Raw genomic sequence first — 18,301 nt, forward strand, 5'->3', positions numbered from 1 at the left:
TCCCAATTCATTCTCTGGGCTTCTCTGCTTTTGATCCTAGAGCAGATCCACCTGCTGTCCAATGGTGCAGAGCAGGCACTACTGAACCAGAGCCTAAGATAAGGACTGGTTGCCACAACAGAACTCCCAGTTCCTCTGGCAAAAATTGGGAAGTCTATGGCTCCTGTGAGAACTGTAGAAGAGTTGATATCCCTGAGAAATGGGATCCTTAGAGAATGCCTACATCCTTCTGACTGGCAGCTGTCTTATGTAACAGGGCTCTAGCTGTAGGCATCTGGGCCATACCTCAGACGGAATAACAATGAAAAAAAAATCTGAATTCAGGCCTACTGCAGTGTGATGTGATTTCAATGACCTTTGAAATTTAATGCAAGCCAGTTGTTCATTCGATTTATATTTGGGGCACCTGCAGCCAAGGATTTCTTCCTTCTTTGCTGTCTGACCAAAGGAATTTCATCACTATGATGAGACATTTATATGAATTGCAATTATGGTATCTCACACAGCATTACTTGTTTTGTAGCAGTCAATACTGAAGGGAAAAAAGCATTGTCAGTCTGAAAACAGATAATTTTCTACCTCAATGGTAAAATGTGATCTCCTTGTTTTAGTGCTGTATCATTTACCTTGCTGTCCAACTACAAGCCACCTCACCCAGACCTAAGTGCAAAAGAGGTGACATGAGCAAGGAAAACTGCTTCTTTCAATAATGTTGCAACAGCACAGGGAGTTTATGACCCTGAAAACATGAAAGTTCACAGTCACAGAACACTTAATAGTTACAAGTTTTGAAGGAAAAAGGGCAAGGACAAGGTTTCCCTGAGCAATAAATAAACTCAGGAGGTTCAAATACCTTTCAGTATGAGCTGATGATCAGCTCCTACTCCTACTCCTCAGTTTCGGAGGCTCCATTGCAGAGACAGAACCCGTGAATCCAAGGATTTCTGCAGCAATTCTCTCACATGCCTGGAGTAAGGCTCATTGTACACTTACAGTCACATTTCCATGAATGCCTACTCCTTCCTGTCAGCTATTCAGTCCCAATTTCAGGCATGATGTCCTGTCTCTGAGTACTGTCAGAGGCTCACAAGTCTGCAGGAAGTTTACAAGGACTGAAGTTAAAAGACTGTCCCTGCAAATCAGAGCATGAGTGCCCCATTCCAGACATCCAAAACCATTCTGAAAAGGACGACTTTTGGAGAGATCACGCCGTGGACAAACTGAATGATTTTGACCAGGAATTCCAGCCATTCAAAAGGACTGTTAGCAAAGGAGTATGCTAATAATCTGCCCTGCTCTTAACCAGAGGAAAAAGCACTTAGTTATAGTCCACAGTCAGCAGAAATGGCTCTGGAAATGTTCACCAGGCAGCTGAGGAGCAGCTTTAAGGTATCAGCGAAGCAGGGAATATTGGGGGCGAGCAAAGTCTGGCCAAAGGTTTCCCAGGCAAGTAGGGATCTACAAAACCAGTCTTATTACTCCTTTTGCTACTGGAGAATTAGACAGGATGAGGACAATGACTGGCCTTGTTACAAGTCCTGCCCCAACAATAGTCACTGCCTCATACTCTCTTACTTTCTCTACCAGGCAGGAGCACCAGCCTGGGTTCCCAGGGTGGTGGCACAGGCAGAGCAGCCAGAAGGGAAACCAGGAAAGACCTCAACTAGTGGGGTGTGAATCACTTAGAGATGCTGCTCCCTCCTGCCTCCATCACAGCTGGTTCAATGACTTTCCTACTCCATCCTCCTCCTTCTTTCACATCTGTTGCAGTTAAGAATTTTGTAAAGTGGCACAAGCAGGCAGCAATTCAGGGAATCCACACATGATGTACAGGACTCTGGGCTTTATTGTGAGATGAAAGATAGGGACCTCATCAGGGTTTCTTTGTCCTCATTAATCAGCAGAAGAAAAAATCTTACAGCAGTGCTGACACTTCCAGTTTTGGTTTCCTACTGGATTTAGACCAGATGAGAGTCAAGTAACAAGACATTTGTGAAAAAAATAGGAACAGTTCCTTCTTATTTTTTAAGTGAGAAACCTACAGAGGATCTGTGGACACACTGTTAGAGAGCTATGAAAATTATAGCCTGGAAAATCATTCTTGGGCTGGAGCTTCTCCTGCTGTCTCAGCTCCGTTCCCAGGCTGATAGCTTGTTCAGCCTCAGTTAGGGAGACTTTCTCCCAGGATGATAACTTGATCAAAATAGACTGGAATTAACAACAGTAGATTAACACCTGGTACCAGCCATGGGACTTTTCCTGAACTACGGTTCCATGGGTGTTCTCTCATTTATCCAATGAGCTACTGCCTTGTCTTAGCTCTGCAGAACATACTATAAAAAGTACCAATCGTGCTCTCAATAAATGTCTCTTTCCTATCTTGGAAGATGACCGTGTGGCTGTGTGTCTTATTTCCACTGCTTCCAAAGGGTTAAATCCTTAACCTGACAGCTACGAGGGTCAGCTTCTAATTAAATAATAGTGGTAATGAGATGTGCAGGTAGGGAAATATCCAGATACATTGCTGGATTTTGGTTTTATGTTTCCATGAGCCTTCACTGACTTCAGCTACTTTAGACAGGCTGTTTCCCTTTGCGCTTCTCCCTGTGCTAGAGGTGGCTCAGGTCTCTCCCTAGGGGCAGAATATTGACTACTACTGTCCCCCAAAAGGGAGAGACTGAAGGACTTTCATCACAAGAATTGGAGGGGGGAGCTTTCAAAGGTAACTGAGCAACCATTCTCTTTTCAGTGCTGTCAACTTCCTTCCTTCCTTCCTTCCTTCCTTCCTTCCTTCCTTCCTTCCTTCCTTCCTTCCTTCCTTCCTTCCTTCCTTCCTTCCTTCCTTCCTTCCTTCCTTCCTTCCTTCCTTCCTTCCTTCCTTCCTTCCTTCCTTCCTTCCTTCCTTCCTTCCTTCCTTCCTTCCTTCCTTCCTTCCTTCCTTCCTTCCTTCCTTCCTTCCTTCCTTCCTTCCTTCCTTCCTTCCTTCCTTCCTTCCTTCCTTCCTTCCTTCCTTCCCAGAAGCAGCAGCAGGACTTTGCCAGGAGCCAAGGCTGTCTTGCTGCATACTCACAGACACCTACCACAGATAAACACTTACTGTGACAGATTGGAGCTTGTTCAGGGATCCCATATGCCTGATTTTGTAGTACCATGGCTCAGAATGATAAACAAGGCAGTGCCAGAAGCTTGCCGTACTCCTATGGTTCAAAACTGCAAATGCATCTTAATCTCCTGCCTAAATTGGGCTAGGCTTTGATTTGTGCCACCTCATAAAAGAGCAGTATCAGGATGTCTTGGTAAATCTTGCTATTTTGATTATCCAATGGGAAAAAACAGCACTTGTAGCATCCCTGGGTTGTGCCTACCATGAAACCAGTAGGAATCTGTAAGGTAAACACTGGCTTATTATTACTGACTTATTTGGAGTCAGACATTGTTTTTAATAGTGCTGGTCTTACACTGGTTGTACTAAGTGTGGGTGTAAGCTTACCAGTAAGAAAAAGAAGTGGATTTCAAGATGTTTTTACCACAATTTCTGGCATTAACCTTCTTCTTGACAGTGTCAGAAGAGCATTTGCACAGCCCAAAAATTCTATTTTTATTTGAGATATTTCACATAAATTTTTCCAAGTCCTTGGAACAATAGGCACAGTATAATTGGCCTTTAAGGAGCCTTTGGATACATTACAACTAACAAATGATGGGAACACTGGTGGTATATGGTGAATGTCAACCAAATATGACTACGTTCTCAAAAGGTTGGGCAAGTCAAATACAACTGTATACAGTCATGAATTGCCTGGCTACAGAAAAAATGTCTGTCATGGAACATTGAGGAAGTGTGGAGAGAAAGGTAGGAGGAGATGCAATCAAGAGCAGTGGGTCTGGGATGTGCCCAGCAGCATTATGAACACACCTAGCAGAATGGAGAGCAAAGGCTCATGCCAAGACACATCTTTCAGCTTTGAAGTGAACAGCAAAGGGCCAGCTCAGGATACAAGATCTGAAGCACACACTGGAGTGGGTGTTTCTCTCCTTTTCTGTGCTCGGTGAGGCTGCAGGTGAGGAGTGGTGTGTGCTGCTGGTGTGCTGTGTGTGCACAGGTTCAGCTCACTCACCATGGCTAAACCACAATCTGCTCTGAAGTGGTAAAGGGATGCCTCTAAACTAAATGCATGTCTGCACAGAAAGTTTGTGATCAGTGCTTCGTGCAAGTAAGTTATAAGGAACCTGAGACATGTAAACTGTAATAATAGAACTGGAACTCACCCAGGACACTCAAGGCAACAAGCTTTCATTACTGCTATGAAGATTGACATGGGACCTAGATGTTTGTAGCTTGTTCAGAAGACTGCACCTTTGACAGCCAGCTGTCCCCTGGCACTATTTGATTGCACTGAGTGATAAAGGGGAAAAAAAAGGCCAATTGTTGACCTAGTTTTTGTGTCACCAACACTTGCTGTGTGTCATTTAAGGGACTGAAAATTCCCAGACTCGCCTTATTTATACTATTTAGCTGTGTTACAATGCATGGTTCAAAACTAGGCTGTGGAAGAGTAAATGTCCAACATGAAATGAAAGGTGCTGAGAATAAAATCAAGTAACAGACCCTAGAGAATAATGGTAAATGGCCAGGTAGTGGAGAAATAATCATTTTACCACATTGAATTACAGCATATCAAGGGAATTGTCATTGAGTCCAGTTTTATTAATATAATACATAACTGATTCAGAGGCAGCAAAATGCAAACTCCCTCCTGAATCAGTTTAACCAATGTGAATTTGTGGGTAGACCAGGCCTCAGTCAGAACAAAAGAGAAAATAATCCCCTTGTAATGCAGCATTTAACACCTAGCAGTCAGGTGATAATTGCTTCAGTCCAAGGGGATTAGCACATTGCAACCTCATTATAATGTAAAATGTAACTTCCCTATATGGGGTTGTCTACATGGAAAACTTACAGTGGCATAAACAAAGGTATGAATTCAAACTGATTTAGTTTTGCTGTATTAATTCCTAGTGTGAATTTATTTCTTTGGGGAAAAGAAAGTGTTTTGTTTGTGGTGCCTTTTTTTCAGCTTCTTTTGTTTTCTTTTGCGGTTCAGTAAACTTCGGTTTATAAAGTGTGTTTTATAAAAATCCACCCAAAATGAGAGATACTGGATGTCAGCCAAGCCCCCCATCGCTTAAAGACACCAGAGCATTCCTAAATTAAGGAAGTAAAAGGTTTGGGGGAGTCAGTTTTTATTAACTAGCAACCTTAATTATATGGAACCAGGTAAGAATGCATTTAGGGATAACTTATACACAGCAATACTGAACGTATTCATGCTGAAGAAAAATTATTTCTGCTCTCAGTGACAGGTTTGGCTTAATTGCTGGTATAGGATCAGATGCATGGAATACTTATGACATGAAGATACGTGAGAATAAGCAATTGCCAGTGGTTCAGTGTGAAGTCCCACCACAAGACCCGGTGCCTGAACTGGCTGCCAGGGTTCTCTTAGCAGGCCTGAGTTATGCAGGGAATGGCTGGAGCTGGCAGAGGGGCAAAATTCTCTGAGAGAAGCATGGTAATAAGAGCCTTAGTAAATGCTGATGCTGAGGAATAGGTGTACTAATAATTCCATGCCACTCTAGCTGTCCCTGTGCTTTGGGCCCGCTCTGCTTTATCCTGACTTCTTCAGGTCCAGCAGCTCCGGGAATGACTGCAGATCCACGTCCTGGGACTGAAATGCTAATGCTCTTATGTAGGCAAGTCCTGAGGAGAGTTTCCTTATTCTAGGATAAAGTCCTGTTATTTATTGCATCAAACCAGTTTAGTAGCAAATAACAAAGTCTCATTTTATCAAGGACCCTGAACCAATATTAACTAAGGCTCAAGTCCACTCTGAAAATATCTTGAGCTATTTCGATTTTAAAAGTGATCTAAGCAAGGGAAGGGGTTAAAAGAGATTTGGCCCACAGCCACAATGTGCAGGAATGGAGGAGTTCGGGTTGTGAGGATCTTCTCCCACATAATAGCAAAATCAGTAATTTTATCACACACTTCCTTTCATTTCTCCCTAAGGAGCAAGCCCCAATAAGTTCTCACCTGCTGTGATTTTATGCATAGCCAAGGTCACAACAAAGAGTAAAATATGAAAATCTGATCTGCTTTGCTAATGCAAAATAACTTCTTTCTGTATGGAACCTCACACAAGGTTCAGCCACTTAGATATAACAGGCTAGAGATTGCTTTCAGAGGTTTAATTCAATTTTGGTGAGCGTGCTGTGCACTCCCAGAGAATAATGCGGGTTCCTCCCTGCCTCCCTTGAAAGGAAAACATGGCAAAGCTCTTCAGGATGAGCTCTTTGATTTCAGATGCACTCTTACACACATCAGTCAGCTCAGTTGCATCCTTCAAATTTGAATCACCTGGGGATTTGGTAATCTTAGAAACAGCGTATGTTGCGACTAAGCAGGCATCTACATATCAGAGAAACCTAAGGAAAATTCTTCTTCCACATGCTATATGCTTTCTCTTAGCAAATGGGCATGTACACGAAAACATGTTTTTCTAAATAGGATTTCCACTATAGATAAAGTAGTGTGTAATAATCCACCCATGTTTTACTCTAAACAAGTACTCTAAGGTTTTTTGGCCCTTTTTATTCATGGGTGACCAAAAGCATTTGTTAATTGTGCTGTTAACTTCTCATCACTTGCTGCAGTCAGTAGAATTATGCATCAAGGAGCTTCTAAAAATCCAAGCTAGAGGCCTGTCTCTTCAGCCACTCTGTTTTAAACACCCACTGTCCAGTCCTTTGCACCTTCCTCTGAAGAATGTGCCACTGCTAGTACAAAAAACTGGTTTGCACTCACCCCTCCACCCTATCCCCACCCTCTATATACTTCTGGTTCCAATGGAAACTTTTCATTTGAGATACATGGGATCATACATGGGATCATCACCAAGTCCTGCATTCATTCCCGAGAAGCCAGGGTGACAAGGCAGAACTGCCTAAAGATAGAAAAGTGGTGGAATGAATTGATCAAAGTGCATTTCCTTACATTGGAAGTGTAGTTGCAAATATGTCCTGATCTTTCTGTTCAAGACCTTACAAGGCTTTACAGACAAATACATTCCTTTATGGTGGCACTACTTTCAAGTACTTAGGATTGACAATTCTTTTCATAGAAGCTGTTAGCACCAGTAACAGGCAGTAAAGAATCTGTAAAAATAAACGTGTTGTTCAGTTTAATTGGAAGTATCTAACGGATGGGGCTATCTATAAAAGGGTTTTTTTGCCAAGAAATAAATACTTATCTCTCTACAGCAGTTAACAGTTTGCTAATTCTTTATAGGAGGCATTAATCATTCTGTGCTTGTTCCCCCAAACAACTAGAAGAAATTGTTTATTTTTAAATGCTCTGCAGCATTTTTATTATATTATTCATCTCATCTTTAATACTACACCACTGCTACTATTTAGCACAGACATAGCATTTTACATCTTCATAGTGGCCTACAGCATTAACTAATGTATTCCAAAACATCCTGCACTTGAAGTAAATAGGTGCAGTACTGCAGCTAAATATTTATTTCCTTGGCATAATTTGTGGTGTAATTAAAGATTACACAAACATAACAGAGATCACATTCCTTTTCGGTGTCTAGGACCAGACCCAGGTCCTAGAATTTCTCCCTATCCTCTTTACCTTCGACTGTGGTTTGATGTAACTTTCCCATCACATACACGTGTCAAAGAATAGAGCTCTTTTGGGATAAAGTATGTACAGTACTCTTTTAGGAAACTATAAACTGGAGGCATTCTCCAGCCTGGGAAAGGAGATAGTTATTTTTACTCTTAAATTCCTTTGAGGGAAAGGCATTTAGATATGAGTGTGACGAAAGCCATACAAGTACATAGAATGAGAGAGAGCAAGAGAAGGGAAGAAGTGATTAATGCAGCTTGGCTACACTACTGGCTAGAAGATTAAACTGAACCAGGAAACATGAGATTTTGGAGATAGATTGCTTTCCAACTACAGTCACTTTCAAGTTGAAGATACCCAGTGGCTCTATGGACTGTGATTTCAAACATCTCTGACAATAGCCATCACCACCAGTTAGGAATAACTCCTAAAGCAAACGACTAGATAACCAGTACCAGTTGCCCTTCCCAAGCTGCCTGGTATGCTCAAATCACTCCCAGGCTCCTCTGAGGGCTTGATGGAAGTGGCCTGTCTCCAGGGAAGCCTGTCAGAAATCAGCTGAGTGGTGATGTCTCACTAGTGCACCAGCTGGGAGAGAGCCAGTCCTTGGCAGGAGTCCCTGCCCTGTGCCACAGCCAGCACCCCAGGGCACCATGTCCTCTGCCCCCTTGCCCTGCCAAGCTGCAACCAAAGCTGCCAAGCCAGGCCCCTCCACAGCTATGGGTGGCAGCGTATCCAAGTCCAGTGCCAGCAGCACTGGAAACTCTGCAGGACACACAGTCATATGCAAGAACAGCCAGATAAAGGTAATTTCTTCTCAAGCCTTGATTTCACTCTGGGGCAGATGCACTGGACACTACCAGTCTTCATGATGTACACCGAACAATTCTGAAATTAGTAGCAGAATAGTGGGCATGGAGAGAGTGTCTCAAGGATGGTTTTGCTTTTGGTTGTTTAAAAAAGACAGAAATGTCTAGAAAATTCAGGCAACAGAATCAGTTGTGTTTCTAGGAAAGTTATGTATTTTTATGGTTTTTTGCACGGCAGGAGGAATATCTGTAAGACTGTGCATATAATCAGTAGGTGTCTCAAACTGCAGCCTAAAAAATCCTGAAACAATTTCCACAGTGAGGACATTTCTCCTCAGGAGCTGTTTGTGACTCACTGTTCCTGTCAAGGAGGTTAATGCACCTCTAAATTTCACCTGACAGAAAATGCATCACAGTGTCAGCTGCATTAGGGAATGACGAACACAGCCCCACTGTGGTACTGTTGGACATCTCGAGGCTGTTCCCAGCAAGGACAGGTGGAGAAGGAACCTGCCTCAGTTCCAACAAAATAAAGGGCTATGGCCAGCTTGAGGACACAGTAAGGCAAGTTCAGCCACTTGTAAGAGCCATCATCAATTTCTCTGAAATGAGCCTCCCAGGTTCTTAGAGGGAGGGCATGCTGAGGTGGAATCTGTGTGACCTGCTTCTAAGCAGAAAACTGACTTAGAAATAGTGTTTGGCCTCTGAACAACTTCTGTTGTTTGGAAATCGCCTTCCACCAGTCCATCACAAGTAGCAGGTGCAACCTGTGCAGCCACAGGGAGCTTTTTGTGACATGCTGAACTGTGGCACACTCAGAGTGGTGGCCCATGTGCCATGAAGGTGCTCGTGACTCTGTTGACCAGGGAAGCTCCAACAGCTTATCCTGCTTTTGGGATCCAGCCTTGTGGCTGTCTGCTTCATGAATGGCTAATCTACATGGGTCTAGCTGGAGATATCCCAGTGTGTCTATAGACCATGACTGCCTCGTAGTGAGGATATCAGTGCTTTATCCTTAGCCGCGATTACTTCAGCTTTTCTATTGAAAGAGAAAAGTTTACACCCCATACATTCCTTAACTGGAATTAGGACCATACACACACCACCCAGAAACTGTCTTTATCTTTCTGGAAATGAGGTTTCCAAGCTACAAGACTTTTATTGTTGTACAAAATGATGCCATCTCCTGTACTGATGGTCCTAGGGGTGCACTGCACCAGTTACCAAGGAGCTGGAATCTTGGACCTGGAATGAGCTTGGGTGCAAAGAGGGAAACATTCCAGCTCTTGTCTTCTCTGAATCTCTGTCTGTTGTTATGGTGCAGTTTGTTTGAACTAAAGCTGATGTTAGCTTCCACTCTGAGGTTTCAATTCCCCTTCACAGCTTGATTTATCTTGTTTTTTTCAAAATCCTTTTTTTTTTTAAAGTTAGAAGAGAGAAAAATGTACTAAAGCAATTATAATCAGTTTTCAATTGTCTATCTATATATCTTTATCTATTAATTGATATCTTTTCTGCATAGTTCTTGAAGAAATGTATGGTGGATGCAGGGTAATGAATAACTACTTCCAGCCAGACTTTGATTTAAAAAATCACATCTAAGTAAACTGGTTTTGATCTAATGTCAAAGGTCTCAATTAAACAGAGTAGATAGTTTGGGAAACCTGTCTCTTCTGCACTGCTTCTTCCTCATCTTTCCTGATGCAACCCAGATGTCCACAGCACAAACATCTGACTGTGAGGCACCTCTGCACATAGGCCACTGCAGCTGCTACAGTGGGTAACCCACCAGCTTCAGTCAGATTTGTGGTGCATCTATTTCATGAGTAATCTGCAGTCTTTGAGATCTCTGGTTTTCTGGATTCCTTCAGCATCCCCTCCTTCATACTGTAAACAAAGACAAACACTGTAAGAAATATTTACTGAAACAATGGTACCCATCTGCTGCTATGAGTCCACAAACCCACATTTGCTAGGTTGAGATTAAGCAGTTAGCCAGACAAGATAGCCCTGTATTAACAAACATAGCTGTAGCATTAAATAAAACCACTGTGTGAGGGCAGTTAATGTGAAATTGACTTATTTCTCAAAATCTCTGAAGTGCTCCTAGGAAGTCTGAGTGGTTTTTCTGCCTAGCTGCATTCCTCCTGATCCTGCAACTGCCATTCTCTCCCCAAAATAATCAGACAGGCATCAAAATCCACAAAACCAGACAAAAATTTGCACTCTATTCAAACATCATTTTTGATTGGAGTTTGTTTGTTTTCTTGTGAAAATCAGAAATGTATTGAAAAAAAAGGAGCAACTAGAAAGTAGTCCTCAACCTTTTGTTTCCACAGCTATGCTCTCATTAAATTATCATCCATCACAAGACCATGGATGAAAGATAAGAGCTGGAAATGGTGAAATTTCACATTAATTCACAGCTGATGGAGAAGAGCTGGACAGCGTGGCTGCAAGTAATTCCCCGAAGACCCCCACCCCGAGGAGGTTCTGCTCGCCATTCACAGTGCTGTGTTACACTCTGGGAATCTGTACCTCGGAAGTAATGGAAAGGAGCTGCTGCAACCTTTGTCAGACCCCATGGCTCAAACTAATTTCCACTAATTCCAGTGAAGACACTACAGAGCAAGATAAAATTGCTTTTCCCACAGACTGCTGCATGCATGGTTAGTTAGGCTTAGAGACAAAACTCATCTGTCCAGAAAGGATGGGGAGCATGGAGCAGGCAAGCTTGCTTATCCGTCACCCAGGATTCGATCCTGTTGCTAGAGGACTACACTTCTTACGCAGTTTAACATGACAATTAACAAACCTTTGAAGCCTTGAGGGAAAAAATAAATGCACTGGTGCTTGGAGGAGGTTTTAGTCCACTGCTAACGAGGCCCTGAGGAAAGGCTGCCTGTTTTTATATCCATTTGTCAGACAGGAGGCTAAGCCACCACTCCAAGGTGAGAATGCCACCAAGGCCGTTCCCTGCCACCTGCACATGGCACGCTCCACCCACTTAGAGCCATGGTGCTGACTGCTACCTCTACCTGAGGGTTTCCCTCTTCCTGCCAGGACACCTGCGTGTTGCTGCTGAGCCCTGCTTGTCCCAACCAGTTTAAAGCCCACCCTTGGCAAGGCTTTCACTGTGGCCACTGAACAGAAAGAATGCAGGGCTATAGAGGAGTCAGAGATGAGCCACTTCACAGAGTCCTTGGTGGCTTTTGACTTGGGTAGATTTAGGTTACCATGTATCACTCCTCTTTAAAGCCCCTTTCTCACAATTTTGTACTTTCTTATTTCTCAGGACGTTGGCTTAATCCTCACAGGCAGTCCAGTGCCCTCCACTCCATATAGCCTTTACAACAGAGCCATGGATTGGAGTCTTCCACAGCAAGCTTTGCCTTCAGGCCACCAAAGTGTTAAACCTCTAATGTGCTCAGAGACAGGCTGTGCCTCTCCCTCCTTCCCATCTTTGAGGGCAGGCTTGTATTAAGGTCCAGAATCCCCTCCCTTGGGTCACTCCAAAGGCCATTAAAGTTAGTGGAAGGGCGTGTTGTAGGCCCACAGGACCAGGTGGGCAACAGCTTCATAATTGAAAGGACTTAAAAAATTCAGGATAAATTGATCAGATGCAGCAACCTATTAGCAGGCAGCTGATATTTGAGATGTTACCAACTCAGCATTCAGAAAGCATCCCTAATTCCCAGGGTGCCAACAAGGATGAGGTGTGTTTGGCATTCCTGAAATGAGTCTCAGGAACATCATAATGGTAAGCACCCAAAGATGTTTTAAGTTTGGAGTTTGTGTAATTCAGAGGTCAAATTCGTTCCCAAAACTTTGTCTCCAAAATGTTAGTGGAAATGCTTTGCCACATATAAGTCAGATATTTTTGTTGGAAACCATTGTGGTCACCCCTGCTGCTTTACTGAGCACGTATTGTTACTATTTTTAAGAATGAGAGTCTCACAAAGTTTTTCCCCTAGTCTAAGAATAGGAGGTTTTTGGGGAAATGGCTTTATTGCAGAGTGGTCTCAATGCTAAAAGGTAACTATCCCTGCTCAAGACAGACAGCTTCCAAATTTGTTAAAAAATATATGCATTTGACAGTTTTACTGTAACTCATTATGAGTGTGAAGTAAAATAGGGGGATTTTTGTGGTTTGACTTGTATTTCTGCACTTATATATGGTAATTAAATGTAAAAAAAAAGCCAATTAAAAGCAAACTTTGGCAAGAGATTAGTCAAAATATGCACACTTGATTTTTTAGGGGCTTGAGGAGGCATTCCTTTGACATTTGCTTTTTAAAAGAAATTACTTAAAATATGACACTTCAAAAGCAGCTGCTTTGTATGTTCTCAAAATGGTTTCCATACGCAGAGTTCATGTCAGATGTACAAATATGTGTGTCCACATGACCATAACCATTAATAATAGGCTAAATAATTATTTACACAGTGCCTTCTCAAGACTGATGGATCTCTGTTAGTGCTCATTTTATAAGAAATAAGTACAGAAAACAAACTATACCAGTAATAAATGTCCCTACCTCATTCAGTGTGCTAGGGAATGAGCTACTGTTGGTATCACGAAAAAAGCACAAGCGACCTTATACAGCTGTCAGGATTTTCTTACCTATTTCTGTGAATGTGATTGTGTCCTGACCTGGTCATATAACTTTTTAGTATCTCATCTTCCTCATTTGCAGAGTGGGTATAATTGTGTCTCTGAGTGCTGTCCAATATAACAAAGCAAAGTGCACCAGAAGCACAGAAAATCACTCCAGGAAAGGGTTGTTCATTGTTATACATAAAAATTGCCTGATTAGCTGGTGCAGCTCTGAAGGATAGGAAGGTGAAGTACTTGGATGGAGTGAGAACTCGTCAAGGTTTTTTTGTTATCACAAAATATTACTTAAAATAAGCTGAAGGTTCAGAAGTGCTATTGTGGGAATGGGCTGTGCTCAGCCTGCTGTGCTTTGTTCCTGTCTTGTGAGCCTCTGCTCTCTTGCTAGGCAGCAGCCCCAGCTATGATCCATTCCCACTCCTGCCAGAAGGCTCCTTCCAGAGACAGTCCCACACCTGCCTCGGGGACTGCTCTGCTGATGGGCCATAACTGTTCCTCCTGCTAGAAAAAAAATGCAGCCTTTGGGACCAAAACCATCTGCTCTGAGCAAGCCCCTGTAGGAAAGGCTGGCAAGCGTGAGCTCTCATGGGGACAAGGAGTGTTAGTGCAATGTACAGTCATCACTTGAGACAATTAAGAAATCTGCTCACAGGAGAAGCAATGGTAAACACAGTGTTGTGTGCTACCTGGTGTTTGTCCTAGAGATTTTGAATTTAAAAGATAAATAAACTCATAGCCTCTGAGCATCAGTCAGGAAGAAGGTGCAGAGCTGTATCCAGCCAGGATAGAGGTCTGGCTTTGTCAGGGATAAGGAGATCTGCCTTGCTTGTGCCAATGCATTTATGCCCTTTGCTAGCCTGCAGCTCCCTTCCCCTGCTTGGTAGCCTACCCAAATGTGGAGGTATTCTCAGTTCATCTCCTTTAACTCCCAGCTGTCCCTCTGCTCTGAACCCCATGTCTGAGCTGTATGCTTTCACGTTTGCAGTGCTTTCTGGCCCCTGAGGTGCTGGTGCCTGGGCACAGTTGTGAGCTGCTGTGCAGGGTGCAGGTGTCAGGGTGTCCTCCTGCCTTTGGAGCTCGTTTGGGAAGGTACAATGTGAGCTGGGTCCCCTTACAAAAAATGACAAGGTAGGCAGCCAAGTCTTCCCTCTGCAGACTGGGGGAACGTGTGTCTGTGGAGAGGGTTTGCCTGTTTCTGATGGTCATGGACAGATGAATAACTTTGTGTCCTTCTCTGAATCCTAGATCTGCATGACACAAAATTGTTAAGTGTAATCCCTTCAGCAGGCCCCAAACTCTTGAGTCATATATGTTGTGATGGTGTTTCTCCCAAAGTGGCAGAGGCCCTACTAACACCAGGAGGTGGCAGGCTGGTAGCTGTGTCCCCCGTCCTCACTTCTCCATTGTGTTTAGGACAAGCTGGGGCCTGGTGGCACAAACACAGCTTCAGTGAACCAGCAGCAGCTGACAGGGAAAAACTTATGCCTTCACATACAGACCTGTCAGCAAGGTGCTCCTAGTCTGGACTTGTCTGCAACTGACGGTGTAGAAATCAACAAGATTTGTTCACTTCAGGAAAAAAATGGCAAATAACTAGACATTTGCCCTAGGATCATGCCTACCAAATGTATGTAAAATATCAATATCGATATAAAAATCAAATGTCAAATTTAATAAGCACAGTAGGACCTTCCAGTTACTAACTGCAGACCAGTAACCCCATGCATCTCCAGAAATCTGGGTGGAAAGAGGAGAATACGGGTAGGAAGAAAGAAAAGCATTCTTTGTAAAAATAAAATACAAGCATTCCCTTAACTTAAAGAGGAATACAACCTGAGTAACAAATCACAGGCATTAACACGGAGATGAACACATTTATAAAGAAAATAATAAGCAAAAAAAAAGATGTTAATTGCCTCTGAGCAATTTTGGTACATTTCTTCCTTGCATTAAAGCCCAGAGGATTTGATGGAGAATTTTTGTGGCAACGCTTGCAAGGCATGTGTACAGGAAGGAGGATGTTTCCATTGCATTCTCTGCCGCTCTGCTGTTGAGCACCAAAGAAGCACATTTTTTCCTAAATGTGTTCTTGGTTGGTTGGTTTTGGTGATGGTAGTGCTGAAGGAGCAGTGCCTTTTCCAGATGGCATTCTGAAGGCTCCTTGTTTCCTGGCTGAGCCTCAAAGGTCCCTCAGGAGACAGGAATTGTCACAACCAACTGGAGGGAGCATTCTTCTTACTCAGATACCCATATCTGGCAGTCGCCTCCATAGACTGCTTAGGAGGGATACAGCACTAATCTGCATCTGCCAACTGCCCTGCTTCACATTTTCTCTTAAATTCTCTTTGTAAATTGTCATACAAGGAGGCTTCCTGCCTTCTTCAGATTTGTCTGTATCTTTATAACATTTACTTTTATCTTTTGGCAAAGAGTTTCACAGGCCATGAACCTCTTCTTTGAGAAAGCACTTTCCTTTTTTCTTTCTACTCGTCAGTTCATCACTCATGTGAGACCAGATGCTGAACTAGGGAAAAGCAGTTTAAAGCTTGTCCAAACTAAAACCTTCTTTTAAAACTCACCCTTTCAGGTCTTGTCAGCAGCTCCAGGCATCACCAGAGCATATTGAAAAGCAATTTGTGACATCTGCGTTCTGCAATTTAAGTCTGGGTCTTGCCACAAACTGCTTAAACTGGAAGAGCATTAAAAGGTTAAAAGGACAGCTGCACGGAGCAAGCCCTCCCCAGGGATCCAATATTAGTCGGCCTCATGGTCCTGGAGGTAGAGAGAGGTTAAGAAGCAATTGCAGACACACCACTGAGCATGGCTGAGAAAGTCACTGCGATTCTAACCAGGCAAGGAAGAAGCTGAATCTCGAGAAGGACCAGCATTTCATCTTAGCTGAGCACATTCACCCTTCCTGAGCAACCTCATTGACTTCCTGTGTAAAGGAGCACATGTTGAGGACCGTGCAAGCTCATGGTGGGGGAAATGACAGCCGAGCACAGAAAAACATTCAGGCTTTGGCCCCAGCAGTCATGCAGAAAATAAGAATCAGAAAGCACAGCACCTGTGCAATGGTGGGGAGGAGCTCTCTTTCCATTGCCTTTCCTTCCTTTTGCACCAGGTGTTCTTCCCTTGATCCCCACATGCAGCCCTTTGGATGTGGGGTTAGGGCCACACCTGAATGACACATGCTGCATGGAGCAAGGCACCTCTCTCCAAGGCCCCAATACTGGCCTGCTCCTCTTCTCCATCCCACCCCTGCTACCCACCCTGGCATCAACCTGATCCCTGACAATCTACCTCAGCAGCGTTCCCTCCCTGCTGTGGCGTGGGGCACAGAGGGAATGCTGGGACCCTTTCCCTGCTGTGATGTGTCTGGCAGGGAAAAGGAAGTGTTACCTGATAGTGAGGTGGTGATGGGAAACTTCATGGCTTTGATCCCCTACACAGGGGCAAGGGAAGTCAGGCAGAGGTGATTTTATTATTTTCCTCTTTCCTGTCATACTGACACTGATGAGAAGTTTAACTAGCTCAAATGAGTTTTGAAGTGGATTTTACACACTATGTTATGATCTTAACATATAGCATTTAACAAAACTGTTAATTTAATTATGTTGCTCTAATTCTGAACCAAAATGTTCTACATTGTTTGAAATCAAACTCAGCTCTTTTCTCTGGCATAGAGGAACTAGAAAAGAAGGCAAGAAAACAACTCTGTCTTAACTATCCAAGCTAAAAAAAAGCACTCTCAACACTCATCAAATAAAATACAGAAATTGAATCATTCAGAAGAAAAAAGATTAGATTTTAAAAGCTTGTTTGTGACAGTTTGATCCCTACTGTGTTACATGCAACTGTGTTACATACACAGGTTACATATAGGCACATGGCAACAAACAGAAAACAAACTAAGGGAGGCTGGTTATGGGCTTGGAGTTTTCCTTCTTAGAGGTGAAATTTATTCCCCCTGCAAAACCTGATTTCATGTCATGTGTATTAAAAGCATCACTTCTTACTAGCAGGTACAGTTTAGAGATAACACAGAAGAGCACAGGGTAATGTTAATAAAGGAAACATTGCTTGTTCCCCAACTGCCCACAGAGACCAGCAAGAAGATCCCTGCACAAGAGCCAGCATGGCGTGCAGCACTACTTCAGATTTCTGCTCTTTCCCAATATAATTTGTTCCACATGCTGTTTACCCACTGATTCTTCCAAACCACGTCTTGGCTAGAAGGCAGGTGGTGACAGGTCATGGAAAAAAACAGAAGAATTTTGCAGCTTGTCTTGGCTGTACTGAATATGCCCTCGTGCTTGGAACAAACCAAATGCTTTGTGCCATTAACAAACTGTGGCAAGTCCAGTGAGCCTTCCTTCCCTGGCAGGGGCTGGAAAGATGCACTAGTGCTATAAACAACAGCGAGTTATGGGATGACTTCAGTCCATTGACACTCATGGCAGAGAAAACAAGGTATGGGGCTGGCTTGTATGAGCAGATGTATGAGTGTGATTTGCTCTGGATGAGTGCATCCAGGGCACAGGGAGACTGTTTTTTGCAATCAGTTTGTGTCATGCCTTCCTTTAGTGCCTACCTGGGAACTGCCCTTGAAGCAACAATCATCCGCAAATTCCTTGTCCTGCAAGCCAATAAGGTGTCACTTGTTAAAGATACACTGGGAAATCAACAAGTATGGCAAGGTTTGCCTATTTCATTGTGTCAAAGTGAGTAAAAGTAATGCCACCATGAAAATGCATAAATTATATCTCATGCTGCACAAACCTAATCTTTAATAAGTAGACTTCATTGGAGAGTGAAAGAGCTATGTGGTTCCTTGGTAATATTTTCTGTGCTTCTCCAGGTACCATTGAGGGAAAGCCCAAGACTTCACACCTGGGTCTGAGCAGCAGAAGTGAAAAGCTAAGAAAGGAGGGAGAAATGTGGCATCTGGAGCTGCGTTGCTCCAGTGCCCATGTCTTGTCCTGGCAGGCACATATCCAGAAAGGGCAGTACAAGCAACAGGACTGAGCCTGAGTATGGGCTCAATGGCAGCTGAATAAATGTGCAGGGGTTTGCGTCAGTACATTGTTTTTGCTGCTGGACCCCGCTGAATTTATTTGACCTGGAAGTCACAGATCATCTCCCCAGCTGGGAAGAGAACAGCAGCACACGCTGTGA

Source organism: Sturnus vulgaris, chromosome 3 (genome assembly GCF_052056855.1).
Source record: "Sturnus vulgaris isolate bStuVul1 chromosome 3, bStuVul1.hap1, whole genome shotgun sequence".
NCBI lineage: Eukaryota > Metazoa > Chordata > Aves > Passeriformes > Sturnidae > Sturnus > Sturnus vulgaris.